The following is a 15,696-nucleotide window of genomic DNA, read 5'->3' as shown; positions in this document are numbered from 1 at the left end:
GTAAGTTGTCGTGTTATTATTCTACTATTATATTATTATATCTTATACTATGAAACGGCAATCTGATTGGTCAAAAATGCGTTCCAGTCGTGGTATTACCACTGCATCCAAGTGGCATAATCATATTGAAACCAGAAATTCAGTATTTGTGAAATAATGTTATTGGAGTAGTGCCACAAGAGTCGTCAGTTCTCATAGATTATTCTGCACATTGTCATTGGACTTCTTAACGTGTTGGCACCTCTCTCTCTGTTTGGCTGTCCAGTCCAGTAGATGTCACTGCAGCCAAAGGAGCAGGAGGGGAGACAAACTGACCTTCTGACCCTCCTAGACCCCCCTGCGGTGTCACTCATCTAGCCACTGAAGCCAACTGGAGGTCAAAAATAGTTCATTTAATGTTCATGAATATGCCTTTCTGGGTATATGAATTTCTGTTTCAGGATGAACATGATCTGTAGATGACTTCAACTCTTTAGAATAGTGTGATTCCTCACAAAACCCAGACACGAGTCCTGAGTAAGTCCAAAATGTAATAAATATGCCAACTTGTGTTACTTATTTCTCCGGCTTTTCGATACAAATGTCAAAATCTGTCCAAAGTCCTTTCTTCAAAGGACTTTTCTATGGATTACAATTTGTGAAAATCCCCCAAATCATAGTATTGTCTTGTCTGGGTTTCGTGAGGAATCACTCTATAATAGGCTAGATGTATATGGTATATTTTTTTGCCTACAAATTTATGAAAGCTTAAGAATATATGATCAAAATGCAAGTAATCCTTGCAAGCACTCCTTGTCGCAAAGAAGCGTTTGAAAGGTCCGTACAAATAAGACATGTTAACAATGCTTTATTGAATGCAATAGATATTTCCTGCAAGAATGCAGGCTATTGCCCGAACATCTGTGTTGTTCTCAATTTAGATGAGTGGTTTTAAGAGGCTCACGTTAATTTAACTCTGAAAGCAGAGTATGCATTGTTACAATCAGTCACTCTATAACTCATGCCTCGACATGATTATTTTAGATTGCTCCACAAATTTAAGGTTGTTTTGTAGTGTTTTTCATTTGTAACTTCCCGTTTGTGTGAAAAAAGTTCTCCAGCATAGTGTTACATAGTGCCTTTTCTCTGCAACTGTGCTGGCCACAGTTATTGCAGGGCTCCATAGGAACATCATTAAACGATTGATGTATGAATGCCTATATCTGTCAAATCAGAGTGAAAAGCACATATGGGTTTTGAATCTGAGTCAATTTGCTGCAGACGGGAGTCAGAAAATGTGGTCTATAAATGTTAAAAGGACACGTCCATTTTGTGGTACCTTTCATTTGCATAATTGAATTAATTCAATTCATTGTAATGCAATACCAAGTGCTCCGCAAACATAGAATGACAGTTTTAGCTAATGAAATGTGTTAACGGTATCATCATTTATTTGTATGTTAATTAGTCCAATTAATTTCCCCTGCTCGGTAATCCGAATATTGTAATAATCTTTTGCTCCCCTCCAGGAATGAAATCTGCAATACACCGAGGTGTGGGGAGAGGGCAATCTCTCAGATAAGGCACACAGTATCTTGATGATTTACCTGCGATATCCTTAATTATTGGTTTCCTTCGTTGTATAATGCAACTTGTATTTTATAACAAGCTAGCTATTGGAAATTCTTAAGAAGAGGGGATGCTCATTCATTCACAAAATACTGGCTGGGATTCAGTGACAGAATATGTGAGACCTGATGGTAAAATGTTGAGCGACACAGTTTGGGAAGTAGTTGCCCAATATTGCTCAGTTGAATTGGGGCAATCTATGTGGGATTTTATCAAATCAGTGGTGGTGAGAGACTACAGGTACTATAATTTATAATTTATTACTTCCTCTTCTGTTCTGCACTTATTTGGCCTGTGTTGGCGGTGTGCAGCTTTCACCCAAAAGTAGTAGGCCTTCACTTGCCAGCACCTCAACAACACTGATAAGTGGAAGTGCTTCAGTGCCACCGAGGAGAAAACATGTCTGCTGGACTTCCCAGATAAAAGCTGCCAGCACCAAACGATCCTCCTCGGCAGCTCAGTCACAAGGGTGAAGGAGGAATAGAGATCCCTGCGTAGCTGAGCATGACATCGGACTATATGCTGTCAGTCATTTTCTACTGAAGCATTTATAGTCTTGTGAAAGTTCACTTGGTATTGCAGATGATGTTCATTCACTTCACCTGAACTACTCATTTTATCATAGGAGTGGGAGGGTCTTGATTTACAAAAATAAATCATCTTTAGTTTTAGATCAGATTGAAATTCAAAGACATTGAGATACCGTTTTCCTAACACAGTCTTGACCTTCCACCAAGGGTCAAGAGCTATTCAAGGCTATATTAGCTGTATTCTGTAGCTGTTTCACCTAAAACACAGGACCCATCAGGACGGTGTGTGCTCTATCCACTGATTGTCCCTGAGAGTTTTCAGTCCAGCCCCGCATTGTAGAGAGATGATGCTGCCATTGAAGTACCTCTGTTGTGAGCATAGTTGAAACCATTGTACTTAAAGAGATGGGCACTTACTATCCTGTTGACATTGAAGAATATTTGGTGCAGGTTGGGAAATCTGCTGTTTTGATTGACTGTAGAAGACTGTCACTCAAATGAAACGTCCTATGTATAATACTGGTCTGTAAATATGTTGTGAAACAAATGACACTGCTGAAGTGAAATCGTCTAGGAATCTGTTGACAAGGGAAATCTTAAGTAAAATATGCATACTTAGAGTAAAAGGAACAATTTTCCAGTGGTTGCAATTTGGGATTGAAAGGTATAATCCCAACTCTTCATCCTTTAAATTGTTTGTTGTTCGTAGTGCAAAATAGCTTTGCTGCGATAGATACCTCTATTTGAATTGCAATGTAGTTGTACATGGTGCTCAACGTCAGTCATTCCAATGCATGTGAAAAATGCATACATAATAAAATACTACAGTATAACAAATAACTATAAAGAAGGCCACATGCTATAATAATGTAATGGCATTTCCCACTGTATTTGTGAATGAAGTTTTAAATACCATAAGGATTATGGATCTCTGCCACGGGGAGGTAATGAGAACAGTTGGCTGAAATGACTTGTTTCATTATTCCGTCCCGAAGATGCAGCACACTTCAAAAAGAGGAGTGTTTCATCTCTTTCCCCCTTTTTGACTAACTATGTCCCACAGTGTTGTTGAAAGACTTGCCTGCAATTTGACAAAATCACTACTATTCTGCTTTTCACAGGGAAGAATCCACAACACCAAAAGTACAGTGCCAAGGATCATTGAGGCACAACAGCTGTGCTCATTTAACATTGTATATCGGTTGAATATATGCTGTGCTGCTAGCACACATAGCATTTAAAGTCCTTTTTTAAAATGTGTTATTTAAAAAACGAGTAGGTATATGGCTACTTAATGAGTGACTTGCAATGTGCTGTTCAATGTACCTCTTGTTCTGTAGGGCACTCTCTTTCTGAGTCAGTTAGGAAAGTGAAAACTCTCTGAAAGTCTCCTGCTTGGTCCCTCTCCACTCTACATTCCAGACACACTCTTGCCCTTGATCAACTGCAGAAGACAGCAGACAATGGAGCAGATCATTTTCCCCTGGCAAGGAAACAGCATGGATCGACTCAATAACCTGATATTCCCTGTCTACTGAATATGGCCAATTTTGCAGTAGGTCAGTGATTTTTTTTCTTTCTTTCCAGAAACAATTTGGTGACCTCCCTCTGGAGTCTCAGCAGGGCTATGGGAGAGAGTGGCTGTGTTGACATTGTGTTTAGGGTTGGCCAGCTCAAGGTGAACAGATACCTGGGGTGGGACAAGGGGGCTATTATGCAAACCTGATAGTGGCCACCAGCGGCGGCCATATTCCGCACTTTGTTTTGCTCCTGTTTCCTGCCATTATTTGTCTTCAACGTTTATCTGAGGTGTCTGGGTGGGTGTTAAATTGAAATGGTGGTGGTGGTGGGGTGGTTGTTGTGGGGTGGTTGTCGGGGGAATAGCCCAGCTGCAATTGTTTCATCTAGCTTCCACCAGAAGAGCGAGGTGTGTTATTCACAGGGTCTAATTAGGTGCTTTCTCTGTGAAATTGCTGGTTTGCGTCGCTGTTCTCTTACGGGAAGGAGGACTCTCAATAGTCTTATTCGATGTCATCCTTGTTTTTTTTAACATCTCACAAGTATGTCAAAGCTGTGTTTTGTGAGTGTTTTCAGTTTCTTACTGAATAGATTCTGACCAAATTTATTACAGGTCTGACTGAAAAACAAAAACAACTAACACCTTGCCTTTTGTGAACGAACACTCGTACTTAACAGTTTCCTACCAGCACTGAGTTTACTGATACAGTTGAAGTCCGAAGTTTACATACACTTAGGTTGGAGTCATTCAAACTCGTTTTTCAATCACTCCACAAATTTCTTGTTAACAAACTATAGTTTTGGCAAGTCGGTTAGGACATCTACTTTGTGCATGACACAAGTAATTTATCCAACAATTGTTAACAGACAGATAATTTCACTTATAAATCACTGTATCACAATTCCAGTGGGTCAGAAGTTTACATACACTAAATTGACTGCCTTTAAACAGCTTGGAAAATTCCAGAAAAGGATGTCATGGCTTTAGAAGCTTCTGTTGATTGACATCATTTGAGTCAATTGGAGGTATACCTGTGGATGTATTTCAAGGCCTACCTTCAAACTCAGTGCCTCTTGACTTGACATCATTGGAAAATCAAAAGAAATCAGCCAAGACTTCAGAAAAAAATTGTAGACCTCCACAAGTCTGGTTCATCCTTGGGAGCAATTTCCAAATGCCTGAAGGTACCACGTTAATCTGTACAAACAATAGTACACACGTATAAACACCATGGGACCACGCAGCCGTCATACCGCTCAGGAAGGAGACACGTTCTGTCTCATAGAGATGAACGTACTTTGGTGCGAAAAGTGCAAATCTATCCCAGAACAACAGCAAAGGACCTTGTGAAGATGCTGGAGGAAACGGGTACAAAAGTATTTATATCCACAGTAAAACGAGTCCTATATCGACATAACCTGAAAGTCCGCTCAGCAAGGAAGAAGCCACTTTTTGGAGAAATGTCCTCTGGTCTGATGAAACAAAAATAGAACTGTTTGGCTATAATGACCATCGTTATATTTGGAGGAAAAACGGGGAACGCTTGCATGCCGAAGAACACCATCCCAACCGTGAAGCACGGAGGTGGCAGCATCATGTTGTAGGGGTGCTTTGCTGCAGGAGGGACTGGTGCACTTCACAAAATAGATGGCATCATGAGGAAGGAAAATTACGTGGATATATTTAAGCAATATCTCAAGACATCAGTCAGGAAGTTAAAGCTTGGTCGCAAATGGGTCTTCTAAATGGACAATGACCCCAAGCATACTTCCAAAGTTGTGGCAAAATGGCTTAAGGACAACAAAGTCAAGGTATTGGAGTGGCCATTACAAAGCTCGGACCTCAATCCTATAGAAAATGTGTGGGCAGAACTGAAAAAGCGTGTGCGAGCAAGGAGGCCTACAAACCTGACTCAGTTACACCAGCTTTGTCAGGAGGAATGGGCCAAAATTCACCCAACTTATTGTGGGAAGCTTGTGTAAGGCTACCTGAAATGTTTGACCCAAGTTAAACAATTTAAAGGAAATTCTGCCAATACTAATTGAGTGTATGTAAACTTCTGACCCACTGGGAATGTGATGAAAGAAATAAAAGCTGAAAGAAATCATTCTCTCTACGATTATTCTGGCATTTCACATTTTAAAAATAAAGTGGTGATCCTAACTGACCTAAGACAGGGAATTTTTACTAGGATTAAATGTCAGGAATTGTGAGAAACTGAGTTTAAATGTATTTGGCTAAGGTATATGTAAACTTCCGACTTCAACTGTAGCTGCAACACTTTGAGGAAAAATATACTTCCTATGGCTGAGATATGGGGTTGTCCCATCTAGCGATCTTAAGATGAATGGTACTAACTGTAAGTCGCTCTGGATAAGAGCATCTACTAAATGACTAAAACGTCAATGTAAAGAATGACCATTTCATGATCCTTTTAGTGGGTTTATAGTGGATTCATGCCTCTCCTCCTTTTGCTGCCTTAATGTTGCCAATATGTTCTGATGTTGTTGATGACCTGTGTTGTAAAGCTAAACTATTCTTGATGTTAAAAGTCTGGTATGAACATGAAAATGGTTTGAACTCGGAATGCAGAGGAGCAACGAAGCGCTCTATATATGTGTGCAAGGGTCTCTCCAAGTGACGAGCCTTTAATAATATTCAGCTTGATGAGATATATTTTAGTGGAGAACTGAACAGTTTATGTCTGTGAAAATGTACATTGGACGGTGTCAACAACATCCCAGCGGTCAGCATGGAGTCCCCATGGAGACAGACGGCGGCCGGGTGGCTCGGGTTGAGGAGGCGGTGAGACTCGACACCCCTCTGAGTGGCAGTGCGCTGATGGCTCTCAGTATCTCTCGTCATGTCCCTGGCAGCTTTGACACAGGTAATATGCATGCAGTCTAACAGAGCCAGAGATGTGCGCTGGCAGCAATGATGTACATATAATTTTCCTTCCTTGGCTGATTGAAGCCCGTAATTTGTGCTGGACTTTCTCTCTGATTACACACGTCTCCGTCTCAGGGAGCAAAACAAGAACTCTGAATTTGCCGCTGGGCACCGGGCTCATCCTCGGCTTTCAGCCTTCGAGAGGACTGCACTCTAAGGTGAGCCCAATTTTAGTCCCATTTACACTATTGTTACAAGTGGCATTGTGGTGGATCGTGTTCAAACACGGACTGTCTGCAGATGACACTGATGTACTCCCAAGGTCATCCCATTCTCTTCATCACCCTGTGCATTGCACATGCACACTCTCAAAGCAGACATGCACAAATAGAAAGAGACAGCGTAATGCATATTACATCATTGTGTTCTGAATGGTGGGTAGAGATCTCTTCTGGGACCACAGGCCAGAGAATCCTGACCCAACCGCCTACCAGTAAACTAATCCCCAATACAGCTGAAAAAGAGTAGTGTGCCGATTTACTGATATGCTTACGCTCTTTGTTTGCCAGTGGACCTCTTCCTTTAATAGTCTGAATAAATCACAGAGGCTTGTGTTTAGCAATAGCCTATGTCATTTGTATGTAAACTACCATATTTGGGAGCAAACTTCAGCTTCTTTTCAGACCATGCCCAACATGCACTTTACTGTCCCTGTAACCTTGTATCTTACATTAGTCTCTCTTTAAAATGAAAGAGATTTCAATGTTGACGATAGGTTGCTCCTTTCCAGAAGGTACCTAGCACATTAGGTTAGTGGTTAGTTATAGTCGATGGTGTGTCTCCAGGGAGAAGTAATGGGTTCTGGGCAATTGACCAACCTGCCACGGTTTACTACACCTGCACTGAGTTAGAGCTGTCATCATTACCACTTCCTATAACGTTCCCACGGCAACCCAGGTCCTCCCACTTAAAGCCATGCAGAACAGAAATGTAAAAGTGTTGTAGCACTGTCGTTTGAATACTCTCATTTGCAGGAAAGCTTACAGGCCTTCTTCTTCATGGTAAGTCCATGCTCCCTCCAAATGAGAAGCAATGCAATAAACACCATAGAAATAGAATGAATATAACGGACTTGGACCCTCTAACCCTGGCAATTTGACTGGTAAACACATGGGTGCACTTGCTTGCAATGGTTGCTTGGTATTATGATGAAATCATTTTCATTGTAATTTAGAATGTAAATTCAAATGATGTTAACTGACGCGGCTCATGCAATGGAATGTATTTATTGTAATGTCAGTTGAGTTGAATCTACAAATCACTACACATGTTGATGAATATACTTCCTGCTTTGCTCCTATGTTTACACTCGCAATGGCTGCCAGTCCACCCATTATGCTATCATTGACTTGAATGGGGACACCCGTTCTATTCATTCTAGTTCTATGATAAACACATTGTAAGTTTATGACAAGTTTTGTTCTAGCCCCTATTTAAATTGTGGAAAGGGACAGAACAGTGTAGTACGAGTGATTGTAGAAATGTAGCAAAATATAATGTAGTTCTTATCGCTTCAGTGGCTGTCTAAATGTCAGTTTTTGTACATATATATAAATATATATATATATATTTGCTGTTTTAAAAGCTTACCAGCTAACCTCACAGCATAGACTTTAGAGAGGATCTTGGCCAACAGAGCAAGCTTGTAACTGCTTCACTTTGCCTTCCCCCCCGTTTTCTTTTCCTCCCACTCATGTCTTATATCTGTGTTTCTGAATCCAAACGAGCAGCTTGGAAGAGAAAGGAGAGGAACTTTACATTGTGCCAGAAAAGGAATGGAAAATTACGGGCAGTGTCAGATAATTGAGCTTGTCTTAAGAGACATGTTAATAACAGACGTCGGCGCGGAAGACATGTCACTCTGTACCCCGGGTGACAGACTCTCTCTCTCCTGTTGATGAGCTGTTTAGAGGGGAAATTGTTCCACGCAAACACCATCGTTATTACAAGCTGGCAAGCTGCTTGCATGTGGACCCAATTCAGCTTGAACTGACAGAATCCAATTGACCGGCACATATTCATGCACTTTATTTTCTTTATTCTCACCAACAATGCCGATAATTACTGCGCCAAGTAAAACTGAAAATAGAACTTTGCAGAGCATAAAAAAACAAAGCCGGAGCTGTCTCAGCAAGACTGTTTTAATGTCTGCTGAAATTGCTGTGACTGGTTTTCACGCGTGGTTGGGAGAAAGCATCAATCCAAGATGTTCTTACCTAGTTAAAACATACACAACCAAATTCACAACTTCTACCATTTAGAAAGCACATTATGGCGCACTAGGAAAGCATATTGATTGTAGAGGTTGAGGTGAGACAGCCAGAGAGGGGCCTTCATACTAGGCAAGCACAGGGCAAGCATATCTCAAAATAATCAATGGTGCACTTCCAGCAAAGGCCTGAAACGCTGTACGTCTCTCTGGCTGCGGGTTTTAGTGTTGTATAGTGTGAAGAAGTAATTGAGTGATGTGTTATATGACTGTTGATATTGATGCCATTAGGGACCAAGTGAATCAGCTGCTGTCCTCAGACAAACCGCTGCCTAATACCATATCCTGGCAGAGTGGAGCAGGCAACAGTCAGCCTGGGACTAGGACACTGCCTCTCAACCTCTCATCCTCAAAGTCAACTCATTCATTTGGACATGTGCTTTGATGTATCTAACCCTGGTCTTTTGCAACTTATTTGTTTGTCATTTTATTCATCTCTCCCTGCCCTCAGGTAACGGTTTCTGTCATACGGAGGTAAGGGGATACTTCGGTGCTGTCCAACAAGGCGTCTGTTATCAGAGGGAAATGTGTCCGTTCAGAGGTGAGGGAGGCTTTGTGCTCTCAAGCAGGCCACCTCGCTGCCTTTGTCCCGGTAACAAGCTCAGCTCAGGCTCCAATGAAGCGAGAAATTGTAAACTCTCCAGAGAGGCCCAGTGGAGAGATACGGGTTTAGTGTTTGCTGGCTGTGTGCTTGGGGATGCATCAGATAAGGCAGAGTCCCACGCCAGAATGGGAGTGATGAGACCTCCCCTTCTATGAAGAGTTATGTTTAATCCCTTTGGTAGTGTATTCACTTGCAAATCCTCCTGTCACCATTAATATGGATTAACACTCTACAGACAGTGTTCAATACAGATTTATCAGACTCTCTTTTTTCCTCTTGTATGCACAGTCGTCTCCCCCTACTCTGGAGTTGTGGAGCTTTTTTGGCAAACAGAATACACGTGTCTTTCAGTGCTAGTATTGAGATAACATACTTTTGCTGTACGATACCCGATATTACTGTGCGCTATCTATCTATGGGCTTTCTTTGGACAGTTCCTTCTTCATTTTAAGTTGAAAAAAAAATGTAAAAAAAAAATATTATGTTCTACTTAAACCCCTCTACACATACTTTTGGGGGGAATGTCATGTATGAATATGTGCGATCCCTAAATCTCGGAAAGTATTGACTCGCTAATCAATTTGATTCGTTCGATGTAAATCTCCGTAACTTCATACAGAGCTCAAAACCTCTCTTTGAATTCCAATTTGTTTATCTATTCCTATTATGTCATTCATAATTAGCGGAGCATTAATCCAATAAAATGAAGCATATTCGATGGGGATGTTTTAGGAGATTTTGTTTGCACCAACGTGTTAGGTGGCCTAATCCACACAAAGCCCTGTGAAGCTCATTATGGCGAGGCCCTGAGGCGCTAGTGGTAAGGTACCTTTAGCATTAAAACAGCCTAGCAACTCCATGGCCTGCCAGCCTAGCTGTCAGCTCTCTGGCAGAGCCCAAATCAAGCTGTCAATTACTGGACGTGTTTATGGAAATTACATGTTTGTGAACATGCTGGAAAAATGTGCTCTCGGCTCAAGCAGCATGATTTTGGAGAACGATTTCGCTCTGAAATCACCTTTCAGTTTGATATAGGTTGATCCTCATCAGATCACAGACATGGGAGCCATTTGACAGTCACTATCCACACTGAGATGAATCCCATCGAGCACTGGCACTGGGTTTGGAGGCTCCCTACTAACTAGGAGCTCTAAACCCAAACTGGAGCTCTTAACACAAACTGACACTCAGATACGCAAATGTATTACTTTGTATAGACAGCTACAGGTAAGTACCAAAACAAAGTAAACAGTTGAATAAATGAGGGATACAAAGTACTGTATATTGAAAGCAGGTGCTTCCACACAGGTGTGGTTCATGAGTTAATTAAACAATTAACATCCCATCATGCTTAGGGTCATGTATGAAAAATGCCCAGTTGCCCATGATTTTGGCACCATGGATAGAAGACGAGATCTCGGTGACTTTGAAAGAGGGGTCCGAATGAGAATAGGGGGATTAAAGCAGTGGAGGCTCCTCTGAAGAGGAAGGGGAGGACTATCCTCAGTCCTCCCGGGTGGCGCAGTGGTTAAGGGCTCTGTACTGCTGCGCCACCAGAGACTCTGGGTTCGCGCCCAGGCTCTGTCGTAACCGGCCGCGACTGGGAGGTCCGTGGAGCGACGCAGAATTGGCCTAGCGTCGTCCGGGTTAGGGAGGGTTTGGCCAGTATGGGAAATCCTTGTCTCATCGCGCACCAGCGACTCTTGTGGCGGGCCGGGCGCAGTGCGCGCTAACCAAGGTTGCCAGGTGCACGGTGTATCCTCCGACACGTTGGTGCGGCTGGCTTCCGGGATGGATGGCGCTGTGTTAAGAAGCAGTGCGGCTTGGTTGGGTTGTGTATCGTCTCTCCCGAGCCCGTACGGGAGTTGTAGCGATGATAGTAGCTACTAAAAAACAATTGGATACCACGAAATTGGGGAGAAAAAGGGGTAAAATTCAACAAAAAAAACACACTTTTGCTTTGAAGGTCTACAGTAGCCTCAACAGCACTCTGTAGGGTAGCACCATGGTGTAGCCTTGGTACATTGACATCAATACAAAACCTACAAGTCTCATGGTTCTCACCCCCTTCCATAGACTTACACAGTAATTATGACAACTTCCGGAAGATGTCCTCCATCCTATCAGAGCTCCTGCAGCATGAACTGACATGTTGTCCACCCAATCAAAGGATCAGATAATGAATCTAGTACTGAAAGCATAAGCTACAACTAGCTAGCACTGCAGTACATAAAATGAGGTGACAATAGTTTAACAATTTCGATGTACATGTTTTTTTTCACTTACAAATTAAATGGTATTGGTCACATACACACATTTAGCAGATTTTATTGTGGGTGTAGCCGAAATGCTTGTGTTCCTAGTGTCACGCCCTGACCATAGAGAAACGTTTTATTTCTCTATTTGGTTAGGTCAGGGTGTGATGTGGGGTGGGCATTCTATTTTTTGTTTTCTAGGTTTCTTATGTTTCTATGTTTTGGCCGGGTATGGTTCTCAATCAGGGACAGCTGTCTATCGTTGTCTCTGATTGGGAATCATACTTAGGTAGCCCTTTTTTCCCTCCTTTCAGTGTGGGTAGTTATCTTTGTTAGTGACATTTTCCCTGTAAGCGTCACGGTTCTTTCTTTCTTTCTTTCTTTCTTTCTTTCTTTCGTTTGTTGTTTTGTTTTGTTGGCGACATTTTAAAATAAAATGTACGCTCACAACGCTGCACTTTGGTCCACTTCTTTTGACGGCCGTGACACCTAGCTCCAACAGTTCAGTAGTATCTAACAAATCACAACAATACACACATATCTGAAAGTAAAATAATGGAATTAAAAAATATATAAATATTAGGACGAGCAATGTCAGAGTGGCATTGACTAAAATGCAGTAGAATACAGTATTTACATATGAAATGAGTAAAGCAGTGTGTAAACATTATTAAAGTGACTAGTGTTCCATGTCTATGTGTACAAGGCAGCAGCCTCTAAGGTGTAGGGTTGCATAACCTGGTGGTGGCTATTTAACAGTCTGATGGCCTTGAGATATAAGCTGGTTTTCAGTCTCTCGGTCCCAGCTTTGATGCATCTTTACTGACCTCGCCTTCTGGATGATAGCAGGGTGAACAGGTCGAGCCTCAGATGGTTGATGTCCTTGATTATCTTTTTGGCCTTCCTGTGACATCGGGTGCTGTAGGTGTCCTGGTGGGCAGGCAGTGTGCCCCCTTTGATGCGTTGGGCAGACCACACAACCCTCTGGAGAGCCCTGCGGCTGCAGGTGGTGCTGTTGCCGTACCAGGCGGTGATACAGCCCGACAGGATGCTCTCAATTGTGCATCTGTAAAAGTTTGTGAGGGTTTTAGAGGGAAAGACACATTTCTTCAGCCTCCTGAGGTTGAAGAGGCACTGTAACCCAATATGTGTAACCCATCCCCAAAATGATATTGTACATTCTTGAGTAGACTTTGAGGTACATTTGTTCCAGGGGAGAATGACTGCCACCTCGCATTGAGGATTTCAAGTTGAAGGCCGACCTCAGTACCGCAGGCTTTTTTCCCAGAAAACCGTACCCCCATTATAGTGAATGGGGAAATGGCGATCTTTGTGGTCAATATTTGTGGATTAAAAAAATCCCAACGCAACCATGGTACCAAAAATTGCTTATATTTCACCAGCAGTACAGTGCCTTCAGAAAAGATTCACATCTTTTTTCAAATTCTGCTGTGTTACAGCCTGAATTTAAAATGGATACAATTTAGATTTTTTTTTTTACACTGGCCTACACACAATACCCCATAATGTCAATGTTGAATGATGTTTTTCAACATTTTTACAAATAAATAAAAAATGAAAAGCTGAAATGTCTTGAGTCAGTAAGTATTCAACCACTTTGTTATGGGCAAGCCTAAATACATTACATTTACATTTACATTTAAGTCATTTAGCAGACGCTCTTATCCAGAGCGACTTACAAATTGGTGCTTTCACCTTATGACATCCAGTGGAACAGCCACTTTACAATAGTGCATCTAGGTCTTTTAAGGGGGGGGGGGGGGGGGGGTGAGAAGGATTACTTTATCCTATCCTAGGTATTCCTTAAAGAGGTGGGGTTTCAGGTGTCTCCGGAAGGTGGTGATTGACTCCGCTGTCCTGGCGTCGTGAGGGAGTTTGTTCCACCATTGGGGGGCCAGAGCAGCGAACAGTTTTGACTGGGCTGAGCGGGAACTGTACTTCCTCAGTGGTAGGGAGGCGAGCAGGCCAGAGGTGGATGTTCTTAACAAGTCACATAATACAGTAAATTGCATGGATTTACTCTGTGTGCAATAATATTGTTTAACATGATTTTTGAACAACTTCTTCATCTCTGTTCCCCGCACATACAATTATCTGTAAGGTCCCTTAGTCAAGCAGTGAATTTCAAACACAGATTCAACCACAAAGACCCGGAAGGTTTTCCAATGCCTCGCAAAGAAGGGCACCTATTGGTAGATGGGTATATATAAAGAAAAAGCAGACGTTGAATATCCCTTTGAACATGTCATTAATTACACTTTGGAGGGTTTATCAATACACCTAGTCAGTACAAAAATACAGGTGTCCTTCCTAACTCAGTTGCCGGAGAGGAAGGAAACCGCTCAGGGATTTCACCATGAGGCCAATGGTGACTTTCAAACCGTTTTCAGAATAATGGCTGATAGGAGATAACGGAGGATGGATCAACAACATTGTAGTTACTCCACAATGCTAACCTAATTTACAAAGTGAAAAGAAGGAAGCCTGTACAGAATACAAACATTCCAAAACATGCATCCTGTTTGCAACAAGACACTAAAGTAGTAAAGCAAAAAAATGTGTCAAGACAATTAAAAAAAAATTCCCAATTACAAAGTGTTATGTTTGGGGCAAGTCCAGTACAACACATTACTGAGTACCACTCTCCATATTTTCAAGCATAGTGGTGGCTACATCATGTTATGGGTATGCCTGTAATCGTTAATGACTGTGGAGTTATTCAGGATAAAAAATAAATGAAATGGAGCTAATCACAGGCAAAATGAGGAAAACCTGTGTCAGTCTGCTTTCCACCAGACACTGTGAGGTGAATTCACCTTTCAGCAGGGCAATAACCTAAAACACAAGGCCAAATCTACACTGGAGTTGCTTACCAAGAAGACAGTGAATGTTCCTGAGTGGGCGAGTTACACTTATGACTTAAATCTACTTGAAACCTATGGCTAGACTTGAAAAAATGTGTCTAGCAAAGATCAACAACCAACTTGACAGAGCTTGAGGAATTTTTTAGAGAATAATGTGCAAATATTGTAGAATCCAGGTATGTAAAGCTCTTAGAGACTTACCCAGAAGGATTCACAGCTGTAATCGCTGCCAAAGGTGCTTCTACAAAGTATTGTCTCGGGTGTGAATACTTATGTAAAGAGATATTTCTGTAAAGTATTTTAATTAATTTGCAAACATTTAAAAAAATATATGTTTGTCACGAATCCCGTTTCCTGAGTCTGTTTTTTGCCTGTGTTCTGTCCTGGAGTGTTTTTTCCGGCGTCCTGGAACGCACCCTGTCTGGTTGCCAGGCAATGTAGCCAGTTGGGAGTTCTGATGACCCGCACCTGTATCCCATCAGCTATCTGCACACCTGGTCCTGATCATCATCTCTCCTCTTCATAAGCCCGGACCTGACATCCATTCCCTGCCAGATCGTTAGCCATGAACAGTATGTTGTGCCATAGTATCAGCCTCAAGTCGGATAGAATTTGTTTTGTTAGTTTTTACGTATTGCTTGCCTTAAACTTACCTCCGTTTGTTCTGTCTTCAGTTACTCACCCGGATCATTTACCCCATTCCCGCCTGGTCGTCGGAGGATTCCGCTACCCCATTGGATCCACCTATTTACTCCCATCAACTCACCACCGCTGCCGCTACGCCACCTGGATATATCTACCCATTCACTTGTAAATAAATACTCACCTTCTTTACTCACCTTGTCCTGGTCTGCTTCTGGGTTCGATTTTGAAAGAACGTGACAATGTTTTCACTTTGAGATTATGGGGTATCGTGTGTACATGGTGAGAAAAAACATCTATTTAATCCATTTAGAATTTAGGCTGTAACACAAAATGTGGAATAAGTCAATGCGTATGAATACATTCTGAAGGAACTGTATGTCCTTGAAACGATTATTTTATAATCGCACACAGACAAAGTTATAAGGGTAATTT

General features: G+C 41.9%; 1 long non-coding RNA gene across 1 annotated transcript; it reads left to right on the top strand.

The window, feature by feature from the left end:
• The first annotated feature begins 7,535 nt into the window (after positions 1-7,535).
• LOC135564276 (uncharacterized) lies at positions 7,536-15,390 on the top strand. The gene is made up of 4 exons (XR_010460837.1): positions 7,536-7,607; positions 9,327-9,416; positions 15,009-15,191; positions 15,294-15,390. It is a non-coding gene; the product is annotated as an uncharacterized LOC135564276 (long non-coding RNA).
• The last annotated feature ends 306 nt before the right edge of the window (positions 15,391-15,696 follow it).

Source organism: Oncorhynchus nerka, linkage group LG1 (genome assembly GCF_034236695.1).
Source record: "Oncorhynchus nerka isolate Pitt River linkage group LG1, Oner_Uvic_2.0, whole genome shotgun sequence".
NCBI classification, from domain to species: domain Eukaryota; kingdom Metazoa; phylum Chordata; class Actinopteri; order Salmoniformes; family Salmonidae; genus Oncorhynchus; species Oncorhynchus nerka.
Note: the sequence above shows the minus strand (reverse complement) of the source record. Positions and strands in the feature narration are given on the sequence as shown.